Source organism: Felis catus, chromosome F1 (genome assembly GCF_018350175.1).
Source record: "Felis catus isolate Fca126 chromosome F1, F.catus_Fca126_mat1.0, whole genome shotgun sequence".
Classification (NCBI taxonomy): Eukaryota; Metazoa; Chordata; class Mammalia; order Carnivora; family Felidae; genus Felis; species Felis catus.
The window spans coordinates 16,223,835-16,243,805 of record NC_058384.1 but is presented as its reverse complement, the minus strand read 5'-3'; the positions used below and the strand labels follow the sequence as shown (position 1 = coordinate 16,243,805).

Below are 19,971 nucleotides of genomic sequence, written 5' to 3'. Positions count from 1 at the left end.
TACTTGCTAAGCAACAATAAAAGAGTGAATTTTTTTTCGAATATAAAATTTGGTCCCCTCAACTAAGAAGTCAGGTCAATGAGGTCAGAAGACTTCTTTCACAATACCATATGCTTTGCTTTGGCTTGCATCTCTCACGGCTTTTTTAACAACAGATTTGTATATTATAGGGGTTTTTAATTAAAAGCTATCATATACTTATTGTAAAAAATTAATGGATACCAAAATATATAAAGAAAATATAATTTATCCTTTCTCTAACGTCAGCCCCCTTAAGAGCTACTGTTAACAATCTAGTATGCATCCCTTTTTGTTCTTTTGAAAACTTAAAGTTTTTCATCATTTTTTTTTTTTTGCCAGGCACTTGCAGGTGAATGGTAAAATTGGTACAATTTTATATTTTCTTAATATTCTTATGTTAAATTCTACTGCAAAAAGAGCCTTGGAAGTTTAGGTTTTCCTTAAATGGCAACAGCTCTCACTTTACTTTGATGATCTTTGACGTGCTGCTCTTTTCCTGGGTTATAAACAAAAAATCCTGCCACCAACCAGTAGTGTGACCTTAGAGAAAGCACCTAACTCCCTTGAGCCTCTGCTTCCTCTTCTAGAAAATGGGAGAGGTATAATATATGAACTCTAAGTAAGTTCTTCCAACACGAAGACTGCACAATTTTTCTCCATCAAGCTGCATTAGTCATTTCCAAAATTATATTTCATTAAAGCACATCAGGCTTCCTACAGAGACAAGCGAGGTCTATTAGGAATAATGTGTCAGTAATTAGATATTATTAGTACCACAAACACCTAATGCAGATATTAAGTGTTTCATTGGGGAGGTCAAAGCATTCAACCTTTCCTTGTTAACTCTATAAATAATGTAGAAAATTGCCATCACACCTGTTTTCTCAAGCAGTTCACAGTCTACTGAAGGAGGAAAATACAAGTAAACAGGGAATTACAACCTGATATGGTAAGTTCTAGGACTGCTGTATAAAGCACAGATGAGGCATATCCAACATTATTTATAATATAGTAAATAGGCTGACCTGACCAAAACTTGCAATCAAACCTCCTTAGAATGAGATATTATATTATTACATTAATTGTAACAGATACTTAACTTTTTCTTAAGTTTATTTATTTTTAGAGAGACAGAGACAGAGACAGCAACAGCACAAGCAGGGAAGGGGTAGAAAGAGAGGGGAAAAAGAATCCCAAGCAGGCTCTGTGCTGCCAGCACAGAGCCCAAGACAGGGCTCGAATTCACAAAACTGTGAGATCATGACTGAGCCGAAACCAAGAGACAGACGCTTAACCAACTGAGCCCAAGCCAACCTTAAGTCAGACATTACTATATTACCGCATTTTACATTTCAAGACAATCTGCATATGAAAAATGACAAAGCTTGTTTTCAGGAAGGTAGAAGTGATTTGTCAGAACAAAGCTATTACGTTAAAGGACTGGGATGCAAGTCCATATCTATGATCCAAAACTGCTGGTCTTCTATACATTGAACTCTGTCGTCTCCCTAGCCTATCAGAAAAGATTATAAATCCCTTATGTGACCCAGGACAAGTTATACACTGCAACATCTCACTTTCGACATTTCTGAAATACAAATGTTATCGCTTACAGGCTCACTGTTAATGTAAAGATGAAAAACCTCATGGTGAAAATACACTGTAAACTATAAAGCAGTTGCCAATTATAAATTATTATTACAATTGCCACTATTAAGAAGAGAAAGTCTGGGGTGCCTGGGTAGCTCAATCAGTTAAGCATCAACTTTGGTTCAGGTCACAATCTTGCGGTTTGTGAGTTTGAGCACCCCATCGGGCTCTGTGCTGACGATTCAAACCCTGGAGGCTGCTTCAGATTCTGAGTCTCCCTCTCTCTCGGTTCCTCCCCCACTCATGCTGCCTGTCTGTCTGTCTCTCTCTCTCTCAAAAAAAAAAAAAAAAAAAACTTAAAAAAAAAGAGAGAAAGTTTAGCCTTCCATAATACCTATGAGTTTTTACTCAAAACAGAGCTTTTAACAGCAAGTTAGCATCCATGCAATCACCAAAACTCAGCATATCTAGCACTGCTTTAGACTTCAGAAATGGAAAAAAGTGAGAAAAACAAAGATGGTATGTTAATGTCCTGCAACAGGAAACTGACTTTTTTTACTTTTGCTTTTAGTCCATCAAATGATTAGGATTCTATTTACCTCCATTTATGCTGCTAGAAGACTACCGATAAAAATTAAGAAGGGAAGAAAGGAAAAGGAAAGGAGGCAAACATCTACCAACACCAGTCAAGGAACACTGTCTCTTAACTGAACTTTCGTTGTTAAAATGAAAAGTGACAGTATGTCAGAAGGAGGTAAACAGAAATACAAAGAAAAGCTGTAAGTCAATTAGATTTATTTTCAGAATATACAAACACACTACAAGCTAAATTCTGAAAAAACTGGAATCCCAGTCTCACACTAAAGAAGTTAAAAAAAAAGATAGTTGGAAAAGTCTTCCAGGTGAGAAATGTTGGGATTGCTTTTCCCTGACTAAAGGGATGAAGTAGAGATAGATACACAGGTATTCCTCACTGCGCACAGTACGGGGAACGATTAAAATAACCACACAAGCCAAAACTGTACAAAGCGATGTTATAATCAATGGAAAAAATTATGATTGTTTTGCAAACAACTTTTTTGTTGTTTTGTCAAAACTTTAAAAAACTCTTTACTGTCAGTTTTAAGTATATAAAGAAATGGAGAAAAAAAAGTGAAACTTATTTAGCCCCTTGTAACTTAAAGCGCTTAGAAACGTTGACAATTAAGGTGTTTTGCTTCTTTGGAAACAATTATTAAGACTAGCTTGAACAGTGCTTGCTTTCCTCTCATACAATTCACAACATGGGGTAAGCGTCTTTTCTTTGAGGAACTCACGTTCCTTTCTAAGTCTGAATCAGCTTCCAATATTTTCTCCTTTGCACTTTTAATGTTATGAAAGGTCTCTGAGGGCTCCTTTAATGTGAAGCTTTTGCTGGCATCACCTCCTCTGCGACATTCATCCTTTTCATCACAACCACTTTATTTATGCTGCTAGATTAATCCTCTGCCTGCCTATCTAGATTCCACTGAATAGTGGCAATGTCAACATTCCCGTGGTCCTATTCCTTTCTAATTCCATCTACGTCCTGTTCAAATCCCGCAGAGTTATTTGTACAGGGCACTAAAGGTTCTGCCATGCCACATGCATACTATTCACTGCTGCTTCCTGTCATGATGCATGAATGTTTTTAACAGCATGCTTCTACCATATTTCTTCCAAAACTTAGCTAAGAAACTGCATCGTCTCCAGTCCTGTAATTATCGTTCATTGCCCATTCAATGTGGCAACTAACTTCAAATGTTGGCTTAAACGCTACCAAAACTAACTAGATGTTGGCTTAAACGCTAGCAAAACTAACTAGAATTTTAGTTTTTGTTGCCGTCTTCATCCAAAGTAGAAGTAAATGCTTCATTTCAACCATAAGCACCTTTCTATTCCTACTGAACTTAAAGATGATGGAGTCCATCAGAGTCCGTCAGACTTTTTCAGAACGGCTCATACCACAGCTTCACATGGGGCTTAGGTCTCGTCCTGTTCTCGTTCTGCTGTCACCATTTCCAAATCTTCTAAGATTGCATGAAATTTCACTTTCCACATTACCACTTTCCATTTCTTTCCTGCACTTTGATCTTTGTTGGCCAACTCTTTCAATTATCCATTTTTGTGAAATGTTCGGGAGGTTTCCCACTGAGTGGTAAGGAGCAACACAACAACACACTCTGTGGTCTGAGAGTTAACTAAGCAACAGATACGCTGTGACCACTATCAACAGAATGTGAATGAAGTGATGTGACTGGTCACTGATCCTGTACTTATGTAGTGACAGTGCACTGAAGAGTTAACAGCAAAGTTTTCACTTTCTACAATTACTCAAAATTAATATACCATGGTGACAAAAATGTGAACCACGTGGCTATAGGACTGATGTTATTTAACTAAACCAAAGTAACATAAATTTGTGCATTATCATAACTGTAAAATAATGCCTCCTTGTCTATACACCTAAGTTCTAAAAAATCTAGCCACAGCTTTGCCTTCTCATGTAGCAGTCTACTCCGATTCTGCAGGCTACTCTGATTTCCACTTCTCACTCAAAACAGTCTCAGTAGCGATCATGATTGTGGTACTAGTGATAATACCACCAACAGTAATAACAAAAAGTATTTATTAAGCATTTATTCTGAGTCAGGGACTATTCCAAATACTTCACAGGTATTACCCAATTTTTTCCTCTCCAAATTCTTAAGAGGTATTATTCACAACTTACACATTAGAAACTGAAGCACAGACAAGTTAAATAACTTGGCCAAGGTCACTGTAGAGCCAGGATCCAAATCCAGATCAAAGACTCCACAGTTGTGATCTTAAGAACTTTACTAGCTTCAATGCCATCAGTCACAGGAAGAAGTCTCTCCATTAAGTTTTATACTTGTAAGCAAAACAGGTTTAAAACACTGGCTGCTCTTTTCTTTCCAATCTTCAGGTGGGAAATTTTTACTTTCCCCCTAAGATTACCTGGAACACTAGGACTAATTACTAGGAAAAAAATAATTTAAAATAGATACTTAGGATTGCTTTAGATTTGCTACTCGTACACAGAATTTAATCTACAAAGAGGCTATTAAAGAAGAGGTAATATTTTTAGGTCTTTTTCTTCTCTTGTTTAAATTATCAACCAGTAAACTTCAAGGACATACAACAACCTCCAAACATACCATCCAGGGGCAGTAACTCCCACATTATAATGGATTGAAATTTGAAATGCAGAACCATTTTCAAATATAAATACTTTTACTAACACCTTTCAAATATAAAAAGAGAACTTAGCTATAGTCAGATAGAAAATATAAAATTAAAAAATTATTAAAACAAACCAATAAATTTCAAAATCTAACACTTGGCCTAATCACTGCTAAAAACATTTAGTAAATCAATTATTTTGCTTTACTATTCAGTAGGAATAATACAAGAAATCTGGATAATGATACATTATTTAGGCTTTTGCATATACCAGATATAGGAAGAAAAATAAAAGCAAAACTGCAAGTATTTTTATAATTGGATGTACCTGAATACACCTGTAAACACAATTCAAAAACCTCACAAAGCATGGAAAAAAATAAAAATTTTCCCCCTAGCTACTACTGGTTAACAAGGGCTTGTTTTCTCCTACACAAAGGTAAATCAAATGTAGGTAGAGACAAAGATCAGCAAAAAATTATAAAATCAATTATATGAGAAAATGTAAAACATACACAACTTCAGCAAATTTTACTAAGAATAATAAGTGACTCCAGGGACACCTGGGTGTCTCAGTTGGTTAAGTGGTTAAGCATCTGAATTTGGCTCAGGTCATGGTCTCACAGTTCATGAGTTCAAGCCCTGAACTGGGTTCTCTTCTGTCAGGACAGAGCCCACCTCAAGTCTCCTCTCTCTCTCTCTCTCTCTCTCTCTCTCTCTCTCTCTCTCTCTCACACACACACACACACACACACATTTAAATATGTATATATATAAACATTTAAATATATATAATATAAAATGCAAAGTATATATAAGCATAAAATATATTTTATATATATAAAGAATAATAGTGATTCCATCTGGACTCCCTGCTTTTTTTTTCCCAGCTATTAATTTCACTTCCTTTTTTTCTTCTACTCTTTATTTCATCTACACTTTCTTCCATGTCTATTGATACATTTTTGTTTTATCTCTTCCATCTGGAGTTTTATCTTTATATAGTTGGCAGTAGAACTGATATGATTTACTGAGGAATTAGGTGTACAGGAAGAAAGATCTGACTCCAAGTTTTTCACCCTGAGTCAATGGAAGGATCAAGTTACAAATTGGTAAGACAGGGGAGACTATGGGAGGAACAGGTCTGGAACAGGGTTGGGAATCAAGAGTTTGAGTTTTGAACAAATAACCTTAAAATGCTAAATGAAGAGGTGAAAGGAGTGAGCAGAAGATATCCTAACATTACTGGCTTTGCCTTCCTCTGAACGCTCCTAGAAAAGTCGCAAATTATGAAAACAAGAATTTCTCTGAGGCAACATTAGAGGAAGAAAATGTGGTTCTCACATTGGTTCCAGTTAATGAGGAGCCTGATGAAGAACATCAAATGGAACTAAGTGTTTTTTCAACTTCATAAGTCAGCCTGAAGACACTTGAGACAAAGTTCATCATCCTCAAATGAATGAACAATTCAAGATTTTCCCCAAAAATGGTTGTTGTAATACACCAATCCTTCCCTTGCCAACCAATTTGCCTTCAGTTGATAAAGTGGCTTGGGACAATCTGCAAAACTGGTGCCAACAATTTGAGTACCGATGGCCGGAAAATACAGGTTCATGTGAGGCTCCAGAAACATGCTTACTCTGAAAGAAACCAGAATATTCCTAAACATCACCAAAGGCCAAACTGCAGTCATGTCTGAGGAAATGCAAGATGGTGGCCAAGAGATGAAGGATTTGGAAAAGTTGTAAGAAAAGCGAGAAAGAGGAAGAAATTAATACAGTTGAAGTGATAACTTCAGCACAGGAAGGCATGTTGGCAACACAGTCAAGAACCACTGCAAAGAGCCAAACGATCTAAGGCTGTGAATTCATAATCCATTCCTGCTTCTGTTGAGATCTTTGTGCTGCAAGCCTCTGGTGTCTAGTGGTGTGTGGTCCATGGCAGAACTCTCTTGTCAGAGACAGAATGTTGGCTTTGCCTGCAGCTCCATGCAGGTCAGGCCCGGGCCTGACGCTCCCAAAAGGATGACCTCCCTCTTCCCGTTACCCACCTGCACTTTCCCATCCCTAGGCCCAAAAGATAACATGTTACGCACTGAATGTGCTAAGAGAAATAAGAAAATGATGAAACAATTCATTGCAGAGGGGAGGGAGAAGTGACCTGGTTTGAACACACCAACACCATTCCCTTCAGATGGCCATAGCTTAATAAAGAGTAAGTGGTGGAGAGCCCACAGATACGCAGACTTTCACCCCAGTGACTGCTGTGCTGTGTCCTAGCCATTCTCAGTGTTGATGATGCCTTGAGTACAGATATAAATGTCCGGACTCTGTACTTCAGGTTTGCCAAGAAGTGACTGCTACTGCTACTTTAAATATTTAGTTACACAGAATATAATTTAGTTTTGTTTGAATTACTAGATTTCTTTTTTAAGTAGTTTTAGGCTTTCAGAAAAATTGAGCGGAAAGTACAGGGTTCTGAAATACTGCCCCAACCCCTTCCTCTACTATCAACATCCTGCACCAGTGTGGTACATTTGTTGAACCTACATTGGCTTATCCTGATCACCCAAAGCCCATAGTTCATGACAGGGTTCACTTTTCGTGTCGTACAGTCTCTGGGCTTTGACAAGTATATAATGACCGCCTATATCCACCATGATAGTTTCAAAACGGTTTCACTGCTCTTAAATTTTCATGTTGCATCTACTCAATATTCCCTTCCTTCCAAATCCTGACTACCGATCTTTTTACTGTCTCCATAGGTTTGCCTTTTCTAGAATGTCATACGTTTGGCGTCACAGTAGCCTTTTCAGATGGACTTCTTTCATAGCAATATGCATTGAAGGTCCCTTCTTTTCACAGCTTGATAGGCCACCTGTTTTTAGTGCTGAATATTCCACTGCCTCCATGTACTTTGTTTATTCATTCACATACTAAAAGTCATCTTGGGTGCTTCCAACTTTTGGCAATTACGAATAAAGCTGCTATAAACAAACAAACGAATGCCAAATGAAGATCCTAAAGTTGTGGACCTATATTTATATAAATTTGGAATTCAGAAGAGACCTCAGGTTTGAGATTAAAAATTTAGAAGTCATTCATTTATAGATTATATTTGAAGTCATATATTTAAAGCGATTGGATGAGGTAACTAAGAAGCAAGTGCGGTAGAGGAAAGACAGCTAAAATAATGTCATCAAGAAGGAGACATAGAATAAAATCTATACAAGAAGAAAGCTTGCCATAAGAGCATGCACATTTCATCCAAAGTAATAAGAGAAAAGGCAGAATATATGGTACAGATGAGATAAATTGGCAGACACGGTGATAGGAATATCTAAAGTTCTATTATTGTTTCTATTATCTTAAACAAGAAGAGATAATTGGCTGAGAGTAAACATGTAGAAAACATGATGCACTTTTAAACAGAAGATGTGAAATAGCCTAGGAGAGACATGAAATAGGTTGTCTAGTAAAATGAAATAGGGATGCTAACAACACAAAAGTACACCTGAGGTTGTGGTCATGAATTTGAAGTAAAGCCAATCAGCATGGTTATATGTTTATTTTCCCAGCTGCATTCAGTTATAACAAGTGTTGGTGCAAAGGAGAAAGCTAGAATTAACCAGAGATGGGAATATGCCAGAGGAATAGAAAGACGGAAAAGAGAGCAAGGGAGTTGTGGGAGTATATAAAGGAATCATTTATAAAGGTAGATAATGGAATCTAAGTTGGGATGGAGACAAGTAAAAAAGTAAAATCATGAAGTGAGTGGGTGAGGGACAGTAAAACATGATAGGACCATAGATTATTAGTCTCAGTGAGATCAAATAATTAATGGAATTGAGAAAATGAGAATGAATTAGATAAGACGCACTGATCAGACAGTAGGATACTTGATACTAAGATTATGAAGGGAGTACAGTCAATGGTAATGACAAATTCCAGACTATGACCCTTGAAGCAGGTGGCTGAAGTAGGGAGGAAGAAAGGTCTTTGGAGAGAATGAGATCAAAAAAACTAAGAAGCTAGGTTATTAGAAAAACCATCTATATAGATAGTGAAACTGCTATAACTTAGGAAAAGCCTAATGATTGGAGAATGACAGTGAGCCAGGAGCTAAAATCTTCAAAGAATGATGGGAATCCCAAGGATGTGTAGATAACCGCAACAATAGAGGCTAGCAGATGGGAAAGTCTGAGAGCATCAAATTTGAAGCTGTGAGTTTCTAAGGAGGGAAGAGGAAAACAGTCTGGAAGAAGCAAGGACATTCAAAGGATACTCACACATCTCCAGGCCAAGGTACAAAGGCAGGGGAGGAGAGAAAACAGCCATCACTTGAGAAGCAGTAGACTCAGGGCAAGCCCAGTTTATATAAAGTGAAGGCAACATTCAGAATCAGGTTGAAGATTAAAGAAACTGTGCTTACAATGGACTATGAGTTCCAGAGTGTAAAATGGAATGTCCCAAAAGCTGGGTAAACATGGACAACAGGAGTCAGAAGACAGGATATACAGAGTCATGTGGGGATCAGGATTTGAGTATTGATGGAAAACCCAAGAGTCTTGGATGTCTTACAAGGCCTGAAACAGCCAAAACAGAAACAAAATTCAGTGAGGCTAAAGGTTGAGGGTAGGAAGAAGGACAGTGGCAAGAGCATGCAGAGCTCTGGAATACCCTGCTTTACTCCAGTTGGGGACAACCAGGGTGCACGAGTCAAGGAAGGGGCAGTACTACCAGAGGAACATGGAATTCTGGGCATCCCTTTCCTATTATTGATGGGGGATAGGAATGCGAACAGACTATGTGAGTGTGGAGGAGTTTTTACTTGAAGTGCATCGAGGAAAGGTAACTACTGCTGGGTATCCAAAGACACTCTCAGTTAACGAATTTGCGAAATTGTAAACCCAAAAACATATATACTATGCATTAGCTCATAACCTCATCTCACAAATGCTACTGCTCCCTAAAAGACAAGGTCTGAAAAAGCTGTCCTATATCTTCAATAAAGAGACTTTCAATTAGGCAAAAGCTTATTTTCTACAATCAATAAAAGCTACACATACATACATCCCCAAGAAAGGAAATAATAATCTTAGATGTGGTCCCTGCATGAAAACCTACTTATAGCAAAATGCTCTTGTGTTGGAGTCCCCAAGACCACTCTAGGTTCGAAGATTTGCTAGGAGGACTCACAGGACTCAGCACATAGTTGCATTTATGGCTATGATTTATTAGAATGAACAGATACAAAGCAAAATCAGCACAGGGAAAAGGCACAAGGGGTGAAGTTCAGAGTCCTCATCCTGTGGAGTCACAGAGGATGCATTTAATTCCTCCAGCAATGAGATGAGACGTGAGAAAAGTTGTTTACCAGGGCAAGTAAGAGACTCAGTATCCAAGGTTTTTACTGAGGGCTGGTCATACAAGCATCCTCTGCCTAGGACATAACAAAATTCCAGATTCCAGAAGGAGAGCAAGTGTTCAGCATAAATCACGCTGTACAGTTTAGGCACAGTTCTGGGAATGGTGGGAACCTCTCCGAAATCCAAGTTTCCAGATGCCATTCCAGAACCAACCCTACAGGGCACGCCTGGGTGGCTCAATTGGTTGAGAGTCCAACTTCGGCTCAGGTCATGATCTTGCAGTTCACGAGTTTGAGTCTCACACTGGGCTCTGTACTGAGAGCTCAGAGCCTGGAGCCTGCTTCAGATTCTGTGTCTCCCACCCCCTCTCCCAGCTCACGTTCTTTTTTTCTCTTTCTCTCTCTCTCTCTCTCTCTCTCTCTCTCTCTCTCTCTCTCTCAAAAATAAACAAACACTAAAAAAAAGAAGAAGAACAAACCCTACAAACAGACCTTTAGGAATAGCAGTTTCGGCCCTACTTTGTTAACTCTCTTCTATACAGCCCTATCTTGATATTTACATTTTAAGAGAACTTTAATATAAAACAATGCCATCTGTGTGTAAAATAATATAGATTCCTCAGGAGTTCAATTCCATTTAAAAGGCTTGAGCACCTCGGTGTCTCAGTTGAGCATCCAACTCTTGATTTTGGCTCAGGTCATGATCCCAGGGTCATGGGATCAAGCCCCTACATCAGGCTCCGTGCTGACTGTGGAGCCTGCTTAAGATTCTTTTCCTCTGGGGCACCTGGGTGGCTCAGTTGGTTGAGCGTATGACTTCAGCTCAGGTCACGGTCTCGCGGTTCGTGAGTTCGAGCCCCGCGTCAGGCTCTGGGTTGATGGCTCAGAGCCTGGAGCCTGCTTCCGATTCTGTCTCTCTCTCTCTCTGCCCCTCCCCCATTCATGCTCTGTCTCTCTCTGTCTCAAAAATAAACATTTTTAAAAAATTTAAAAAAAAAAGATTCTCTCCCTCTGCCCCTCTCCCCTGCTCGCTCGCTCGCTCTCCCTCTCTCTCTCTCTCTCTCTCTCTGACTAGGGGTTCTTGAGTGGCTCAGTCAGTTAAGTGCCTGACTCTTGATTTCAGCTCGGGTCATGATCTCACAGTTGGTGAGATCAGGCCCTACACTGGGCTCTGCACTGACAGCATGGAGCCTGCTTGGGAGTCTCTCTCTCCCTCTTTCTCTGTGCCCCCCCCCTTATTGAACTCTCTCTCTCAAAATAAATAAACTTTAAAAAAATAAATAAAAACCTTGAATCAAGCTATATAAAGTTTTGATCAGTTATGAAAAAAATAACAATCTTCTACAGTATAGTGGAATAATGAAATAACTTGCCAAAATATATAATAAACTTTAAAGAAAACATGTAACACTTAGAAAAAGAACATGAGGTGGGGTGCCTGGGTGGCTCAATTGGTTCAGTGTCTGACTCTTGATTTTGGCTCAGGTCATGATCTCATAGTTGTAAGGCAGAGCCTCACATAATCAAGCCCTGCACTGGGCAGGCAGCCTGCCAGCCTGCTTAAGATTCCCTCTCTTGCTCTCCCTATGCCCCTACCCTGCCTGCTGTGCACATACACACAAGAAGGAAGGAAGGAAGGAAGGAAGGAAGGAAGGAAGGAAGGAAGGAAGGAAGGAAGGAAGGAAGGAAGGAAGGTAGGAAGGAAGGAAGGAAGGAAGGAAGGAAGGAAGGAAGGAAGGAGAAAGAGAGAGAGAGAGAGAGAGAGAGAGAGAGAGAGAAAGAGAAAGAAAGAAAGAAAGAAAGAAAGAAAGAAAGAAAGAAAGAAAGAAAGAAAGAAAGAAAGAAAGAAAGAAAGAAAGAAATTCAAAGAAATTCAAAGAAAGAAAGAAAGAAAAAGAAAATGTGAGAAAAAAGGTGAGTAAACTTATTAAAACAGTTAGAAAAGACCAAATCAATAAAGCACAAATACAAAATTTCACATGTAACTTATTTAACTTTTGTTAATTGCCTAATGTTCTCCTATACAAAAATAACATTTTATGTAGTTCTTCCTCCCTCTTCAAATGAACCAAAGATCTTAAAAAAAAAAAAACTGAACTGCCATTATAAAGGACAAAATATTAGTACTTAAATAATGCTTACTAGTAATGTAAAATAATTATATCTATAGATACTTAACACCTCTCCTTGCCCCTCCCCACCAAAAAACATCATACAGAGGAGTCAAACTGAATAAGGCTTTAGGAAGAATACCAAGACACCCTGCAAAATAACATGCTTCCTCCCCCACACACTAAGAAATTTAACCCAAAGGATAATTTACTTTATAGGACTTCTTTTGTATTAAAAAAAACTGTGCATTAAACACTCGGGATGGAAATGGACATAGGGTAGAAATCATTAGTTTTTAATTCTTGTCATTATTACTATTATGACACCAAAAAAAAAAAAATATCTAAAATAGCCACTTTCTTCCCAGTTCCCAGAAATGTATTTGAAACTTTATGGGACTGGTTGATTTTATTAGGTACTAATTCAATTAGTCAATTGAAATCCAATTAGGAAAGAAAATACAGTAATTTGAACAGGGAAAGTTTACTATAAGGAATTATTAACTATAATAGGAGAGTAACTATAAAGAGAATTCTAAAGAATACCCTAAGGCTGAGGGAGAGAACACCAAGAAAGAGCAAACCTGCAAGGAGGATCCTCTCCCTAAAGCTGGTATTCTAACAGCTTACTACAAAAGGTAGGACTGTAGCACAGTAGATGGCAAAGTTTGCTAGACTGCCCAGGCAAAGCTGGACCACAAGCAAGCAGGACACAGCCCACTGGGTGCAGGTAGGCAAGTAAAAATAAAGGAAATCAGAACTCCTGGAGCCAGCTCACTGGCAGAATGGTGTAGGGCCCGAAGTCCACAGTGTCTGTGTCTGGAGGTCCACAGGAAGATCTTGCTGAACCAGGACTAGAACTATGAGCTCGAGGAGGGAGTGCATGCACTGGCTGCACAGCTGGAGCACAGCACCACTGGACATCCCAGAACCTACAGCTAGAGCAAGAAACAACCACCACATCGCACCAGAACCATAAAAGAGAAGACCCTTCTTTTGCAGTGTCTCTCTAGCACCCTCTACTGGCTCAATTCAATATTGTGCTTGCGCAAAGAAGAAATACATAAGTAGATAAGGTAAGAGGGTAGATCTGGAACCAAGAGGCAATAAATTGGTAACTGGCATAGGATATAGTTAAAATACTCACTTCTCCTGATTACTTAATACTCATGTTAGCACCCAAAAATTCTTATATCAATACATTTTTTAAAAAAGCATTTTCTAATGTAAGCTGAGAATGTAACTTGGTTTAACCACTATGGAAAAATATGGATGCTCCTCAAAAAATTACAAATAGATCTACCATATGATCTAGCAATCCTATTTCTGAGTATATACCCAATGGAAATGAAAATAGGATATAAAAAAATAAAAATAGGATATAAAAGAGATACATGCACTCCCAAGTTTACTGCAACATTATTCACAATAGCCAAAATATGGAAAAAACCTAAAAGCTCATCAATGGATGAATGGATAAAGAAGATGTGGTATATATAGGTACAATGGAATATTATTCAGCCATGAGAAAAAAAGAAATCCTGCCATTTTCAACAACAGGGAACTTGAGCAAACTGTGTTAACTAACATTAAGTCAGACAGAGAAATACTGCAGGATATCACTTACATGTGGAATCTAAAAGAACCACACTCACGAAAACAGGCAGTTAAAAGGGCTTTCACTTTCCCAGGGCCGGGAAGTGGGGGAATAGGAGAGATGTTGTTTAAGGACACAAACTTGCAACTAGCAGTAAATAAGTCCTAGAGATCTAATGTACAATACATAAGTATAGACAGTAATATTGTATTATAATCAAACTTGCTAAGAGACTAGATCTTATGAAAAAGAAATAACAATTACGTGAGGTGACAGAGGTGCTATTACTACAAAGGCAATAATATTACAATATAAATACATCAAACCAACATATTATACACGCTAAATTTACATAACGTCAAATATATTTCAATTTAAAAAAAAACACACATTTGAGCAACCTGGAACTCTCCTCAGCAGGACCTGGGAGCCCCTCTGTCCCTAATTACCTTGAATGCTCACCTTAAGTTAAAGAAAACTAATTAAAAATCTCTCACCACTAGAAAAATAATTAAGAAATTATTATGTTATAAAAGAACAGTATGATTTACAAAAGGATTCAAAAAATGCTCCCTCCGATAGAGATCTATAGACTGTACCAATGTAAATTTTCTAATTTGTATACTGCACTATAATTATGTATGATGTTACCATTGGGGGAAACTGGAGGAAGTGTATATGCAGCCTCTCTACTATAACTGTAACTTCCTGTGAGTCTGTAATTATCTCTAATTTTAAAATTCATTTAAAGATGAATTCCAAGACATCTAGAACAGTTCAACTTATAAAAACATGCTATGGAATATGTTTTCACTGCTAATATTTAAAAAAAGAACTCTTAAAATACAATGCTGAAAAAGTAATAGCATTATATACATACTTCTATAGTGACACTTCCCTCTACCGCATGCCAGCAATGGAAGATACTGAAAATTCTGTCCTAATTACAAGTTCCAGTCCAAAGACTGCGAGACAGAAGCTTCCAATGTTCTACTGGCAATGCCAATAGTTCTTTACCGATTGTCACTTGAAATAAATATCAGAGAACACTGAAAGGTTTTTTGTATAAATATACCTTATTTTCCTAAGGAAAAAGGAAGTTATCTTTCGACTGCCTTAAAAGAAAACCAAAAGAGAACAAATGTTCATAGAACGTCTTTTTAAAATATTATGCAGACTTTGGGTCACCCCACTAATTTTCTCTCATTTCAGGATGGAGGAGAATGATGTCCTCCAAGAAAAATTATTACAACATCTAAAGGTCTTAGGGTGTCTGACTGGCTCAGTCAGTGGAGTGTACAACTCTTATCTCAGGGTTATAAGTTCAAGCCCCACACTGGGAGTAGAGATTACTTGAAAAATGAAATCTTAAAACCTCTTAATAAAATCTTAAAATATCTTGATTTTGTTGACAGGTTTCATAGGTACACTAATTTCTATAAAAGAATAAGAGATGGAAATCAAACTAACATCTACGCAACCTAAAGTCAGTGACTTGAGCTTCTTTCTAAATAAAATTGTAACTTGCTAGAATGAAGGTAAAAATAAGTGCTAGGTAAACCCAGCAAAAGGCCGTCAGAATGATCAAATGTGAAATTAGATCAGCCCAAATGTAATAAACAGTTGGAAGTTCTACCATTCCCCTACATTAGTGATTATCAAATCATATTAGAAAATTGTGCTGAAAGAAGAAAAGAGCCCCAGGTGGTTGGTTTTGTTTTGCCTTGTTTAGTTTTTTTTAATACTCCTTAACTTGGAAATCTTTTCCTCAAGAAAATAACACAAGGAAAGGTACCTCTCAATCACTCACGCTATGCCGTATGGTACTTAACACTTCAGTGTCTCATTATATGGTTTTTGCTGCAAGCCAGCAAGCACAAGTTAAGAAGTGAAGAAGGATATACTACCAAAACAAGCACATCTCTGAATTACTCCACAAATGATCAAACTACCTTCTGTTAATGATGTGTTATGTATTTTTTAATGTATGTGTAACGGATGTATTCTCCAATATTAGGATCAAAGTGACTCATGCAAATCCTTTCTTTCTAGCAGTGTGGTCTACGTTACTCAGTACAAACAGAGTTATATGTTCATAACAAACCTAATAATCATCCTTTACTTGCTATATCCATATTTCATTTTGATTCACACAGCAAAGCATCAGGGCAGATCCCTGGGAACAGGGTGATTCGAAAGATATAAACCCTGAAGCCAAAAATCTCTTCCCAACTAACCTTCCACAAGGCCTGAAATTAACATCATTAGAATTCCACTTCTTGTTAGGGAATTTTATGGAGACCCATTTTGTAAGCGTATATTGTATTACTGCCCTGAATTTTATTACAAAATAAGAGTACTTGGCAAAAATCAACCAGTCAGAAAATTAACACAACAAAAACTGAAACACTTCCCCCTCACTTCGCGAGTATGACACGTAACCAACCACCTATTCAAAGCATCGAGGTGGGTGCTATGTAATAGTGCTAGTAACAGTGTATCTTAAACACGAGATAAAGCTTTAAAAATCCGTATCAATTCAGTACTTTGCAAGAAATTTTTTTTGCAGTATTTCTACTTGTGGTAATACCAAAAACCACAGAAATTTCAGCTGGTCGGGCATAGAGATGATTGCCATTTCTGCTCTGGAAACACCAGAAGAGCACGGCCTGGTCAAATCTGCACACTTTAACATTTACAACTGGGGGCTTACAATAATTGGGTTTCAGTCTTGCTCTTCTCACACATCTAAGAGGGCAATCATCTTGCTTCCTCCCTTCAGTTGTTATTGTTGGTTTTCTCTTCTACAAATCAATCAGCTTTTCTCCCAGGACATGGTGCCCCTGAGTTTGAAGTCACTGAGTAATCACTTGGACACCCCCACATCTCTATTCTCATTTTCCAATTCTGCTAGAAATACAACAAAGAATACCAGTTCATTTATTTTCTAACTGGTTTAATTTTCAGCTTAGTGTACAATCAAGATTTAGTAGGGTACAGCCTTTAGTCTTTTAGAGTACACACTCAGGAACCAGCTGGCTTTGGTTTAAACCCTGGTTCTACCAGTTTCTGGCCAAGTGACCAAGGTTACTTAACCTCCTGAAACCTGTTTCATCGTCTGCAAAAATGTGGTAATAATTATAAAACCTTCCTCATACGTCATTATGATAATTGTACCATGGCCATCTCGTAGTAAGTGCTCAATGATTGTTGTCTGTTACTATTTTCTCTCTCATGTACAGTTCCTAAATAAAGCTCAATATGTAAAATGTAACATGGGTCATGGAAAAAAAGCAAAAGAATATTAGAAATTTTCAAGATATGAAAGAAGTTTTCACATCTTCTCTAAACAAGGTAGGATTCTATCAGGTGCAGTGTCCCTCAATGTAACAATGAGTTTGGTCGATACTGTATAAAATTTTTATATACCTTTTATTCATTTTTTTCAACAAGTTCTTTATTCTGATATAAGACAGACTTAATTCAAATATTAATTGTATTACCTGGGCAGGTTATTGAACCGTTCTGTGCCTCAGTTTCCTCAAATGTACAGTGAAGATAATAGTAGCTACACCTCATAAATGACACCGAGAACCATGCCCAGCACAGCAAGTGCTAAGTAAGGATTAAGTAGCTAACTACAAAGTTCTGTGTTGCTAGCAATGTGCTAGATGTTGGAGATTCTGAAATAAAAGACATAGTATTTGCCTTCAAAGAAGTCAAGAAAGATAATCTCAGTATAATTTGTTTAATATCTACAAAGGAAGAAGGCTTGAACCCTTGAATACACAGATAAATGGACTCTTTCAGAATAAAAATATTAAAAAAAAAAAAAAAAAGCCCAAATCTTGAAAATTAGCATTTGGGGTAGGTGATGGGTACACTGAGGTTCAATATATTACTCTTTGTACTTTCACATATGTTGGAAATTTTACACAATGAGAAGTTGTTTTTAAAAACAATATATCATTTTCTCTTTCAGAAGATAAGCCAAAATGATGTAATCTGATTTTTTTCACATCAATGTCTTTATATGACAAACTTTGTTTAAGACTATGTTTAAGATTCAGAGGTGTTAATCCTCTTGACAAGACTGCCACCTGGTGGATTACCTTAAATTCCACCATTTACATTTTATAATTTAAACACATGAAATGCTACATATAATCTAATAAAAGGCAAGTTTCTTTTTCCAAAAAATACAAATCCAAGTAGTAACAAAATTTCCAATATCACAGGAAATTCTGTGTGTTATGCTGAACAAAGTATTGTTTGGAGAACCATTAGCCTAAAGCAATCTCAGTCAATTTTAGTTTGGGTATTTATAGAGGTCATCTGACAAAACGTGGTAAAAGAAAGAAAGAAAAGAAAGAAAAGAAAGAAAAGAAAGAAAAGAAAGAAAAGAAAGAAAAGAAGAAAAGAAAAGAAAAGAAAAGAAAAGAAAAGAAAAGAAAAGAAAAGAAAAGAAAAGAAAAAAGAAAAAAGTAAAGAAACTTAACATGGGTTTAGTAATTAATGCCAGATATATGAACCCAGAGTTGTTAGATAATACCATCAAGATTAACTATATTAAAATAAAACCAATATAGTAAGTGGTTATATATGGAATGAGTTGTTTTGTTTTGTTTTTAATTCCTAATTCTATACAAACGGGCACTTGTGGCTTAGGTAAAATTTCTTTTTTTTTTTTTTAATGTTTATTCATTTTGAGAGAGAGCTCAAGTGGGGGGGGGAACACAGAAAGAGGGAGAAAGAATCGCAAACAGGTTCCACACTGCCAGAATGGAGCTTGACACGGGGCTTGATCCCACAAACTGTGAGACCATGACCTGAGCTGAAATCAAGAGTCAGATGCTTAACCGACTGATGCACCCAAGCACCCCAAATATCTAATAAGAGCAATATATACTGATCAAAAAAAGGGCTTATCTCAAACAACTTAAGCAGAACTTGAGATAATGTGCTCTGTAAAAATCCCTTAAAATTACTCAAAAAGCATGATGATGAAGAAATCGATGTTGAAGATTATTCAGTCTGAATGAAATTGTCTTACGAATATGAGAGTGGGCAAAATGCCCCATTTCTAAGTTATTATTTTGCATAATATATGTATAAAGCATGTGTAAATGTTTAATTAAGCTAATGAAGAAAACATTATAAGCAGGCATTCAACTATTTTACCTATAATCATCAATGTTTCTATACTCAAGTTGACCAAACTTGAGAGTTTCTCATTGGGAAAAGGAAGGACTGCCTAACACAACAAGCAGGGCACAGGCCTATAGCAGAGACAGAACATACCATTTCACCATAAAACTCCAAGATTTTTAATAATGATTATTAAGAGTTAAATTACTCAACACCTAATACTTCTTTGCCTGTGTTACTACAAACTTATTAAATGGAAAGCTGCCTTTTGTTATGCCGGAAAGGTAAAGACATAGGGTGTGAAGGGACTCCCAGTGGCAAATTCTGGACAATGATCACCAAGATAATTAAGTTCTGTAGTGAATTATAAAGCACTGCAGGGGGGGAGGAGAGAAATTCAAGAGTCTATACCAATAATAAACAGATAAATAAGTGGAAGAGAAGGGAGATCTTTGGCTTACATTAGAATGCCTAGGGCTGACTGCTAAACTACCAAGAAGGTGCAGGAGATTGAAAGTTCTAATTTTGCATTCCTCACAGTAAAGATAAGATCAGACAAGAATTTGAATGAATGTTAACTTAAGAAAATGTTTATGAGAAGTAGGATATTTTCATTCATCTCCCTACAGACTGCTTATTTGTTGCAAGGGGGGAGAAAAAGGGGAATTACAGTGGAGAAATCAGATATTTTCACAATCACATTTTCGCAACCAAAATTAATATCACCAGGGAGGGACAGATAGTTATCAGGCACCTCCAAATGCAATCCACTATGAAGGAGACAATATCACCTATGGAGCAAGAAGTAATCTGGATCTAATCACAAGGTAATATTAGATAAACCCCAAATTAGTAATGTTACATTAAAAAGTGGGAAAATGGATGTATTCTTCAAAAATTCCATGTCATAAGCAA

At 37.2% G+C, this 19,971-nt stretch overlaps 1 protein-coding gene across 10 annotated transcripts in view; it reads right to left on the bottom strand.

Moving 5' to 3' along the window:
• RABGAP1L (RAB GTPase activating protein 1 like) overlaps window positions 1-19,971 on the bottom strand; it is a 762,235-nt gene that overhangs the window by 651,141 nt on the left and 91,123 nt on the right. The window contains exon 1 of one of the 10 annotated variants that reach the window (XM_045049366.1): window positions 17,412-17,607. The exons of the other annotated variants lie outside the window; for them this stretch is intronic. The gene's annotated coding sequence lies outside the window, so the exon portion shown is untranslated. Of the gene's footprint in view, window positions 1-17,411; window positions 17,608-19,971 lie in introns of those variants that run through there. 10 annotated transcript variants of the gene reach the window in all.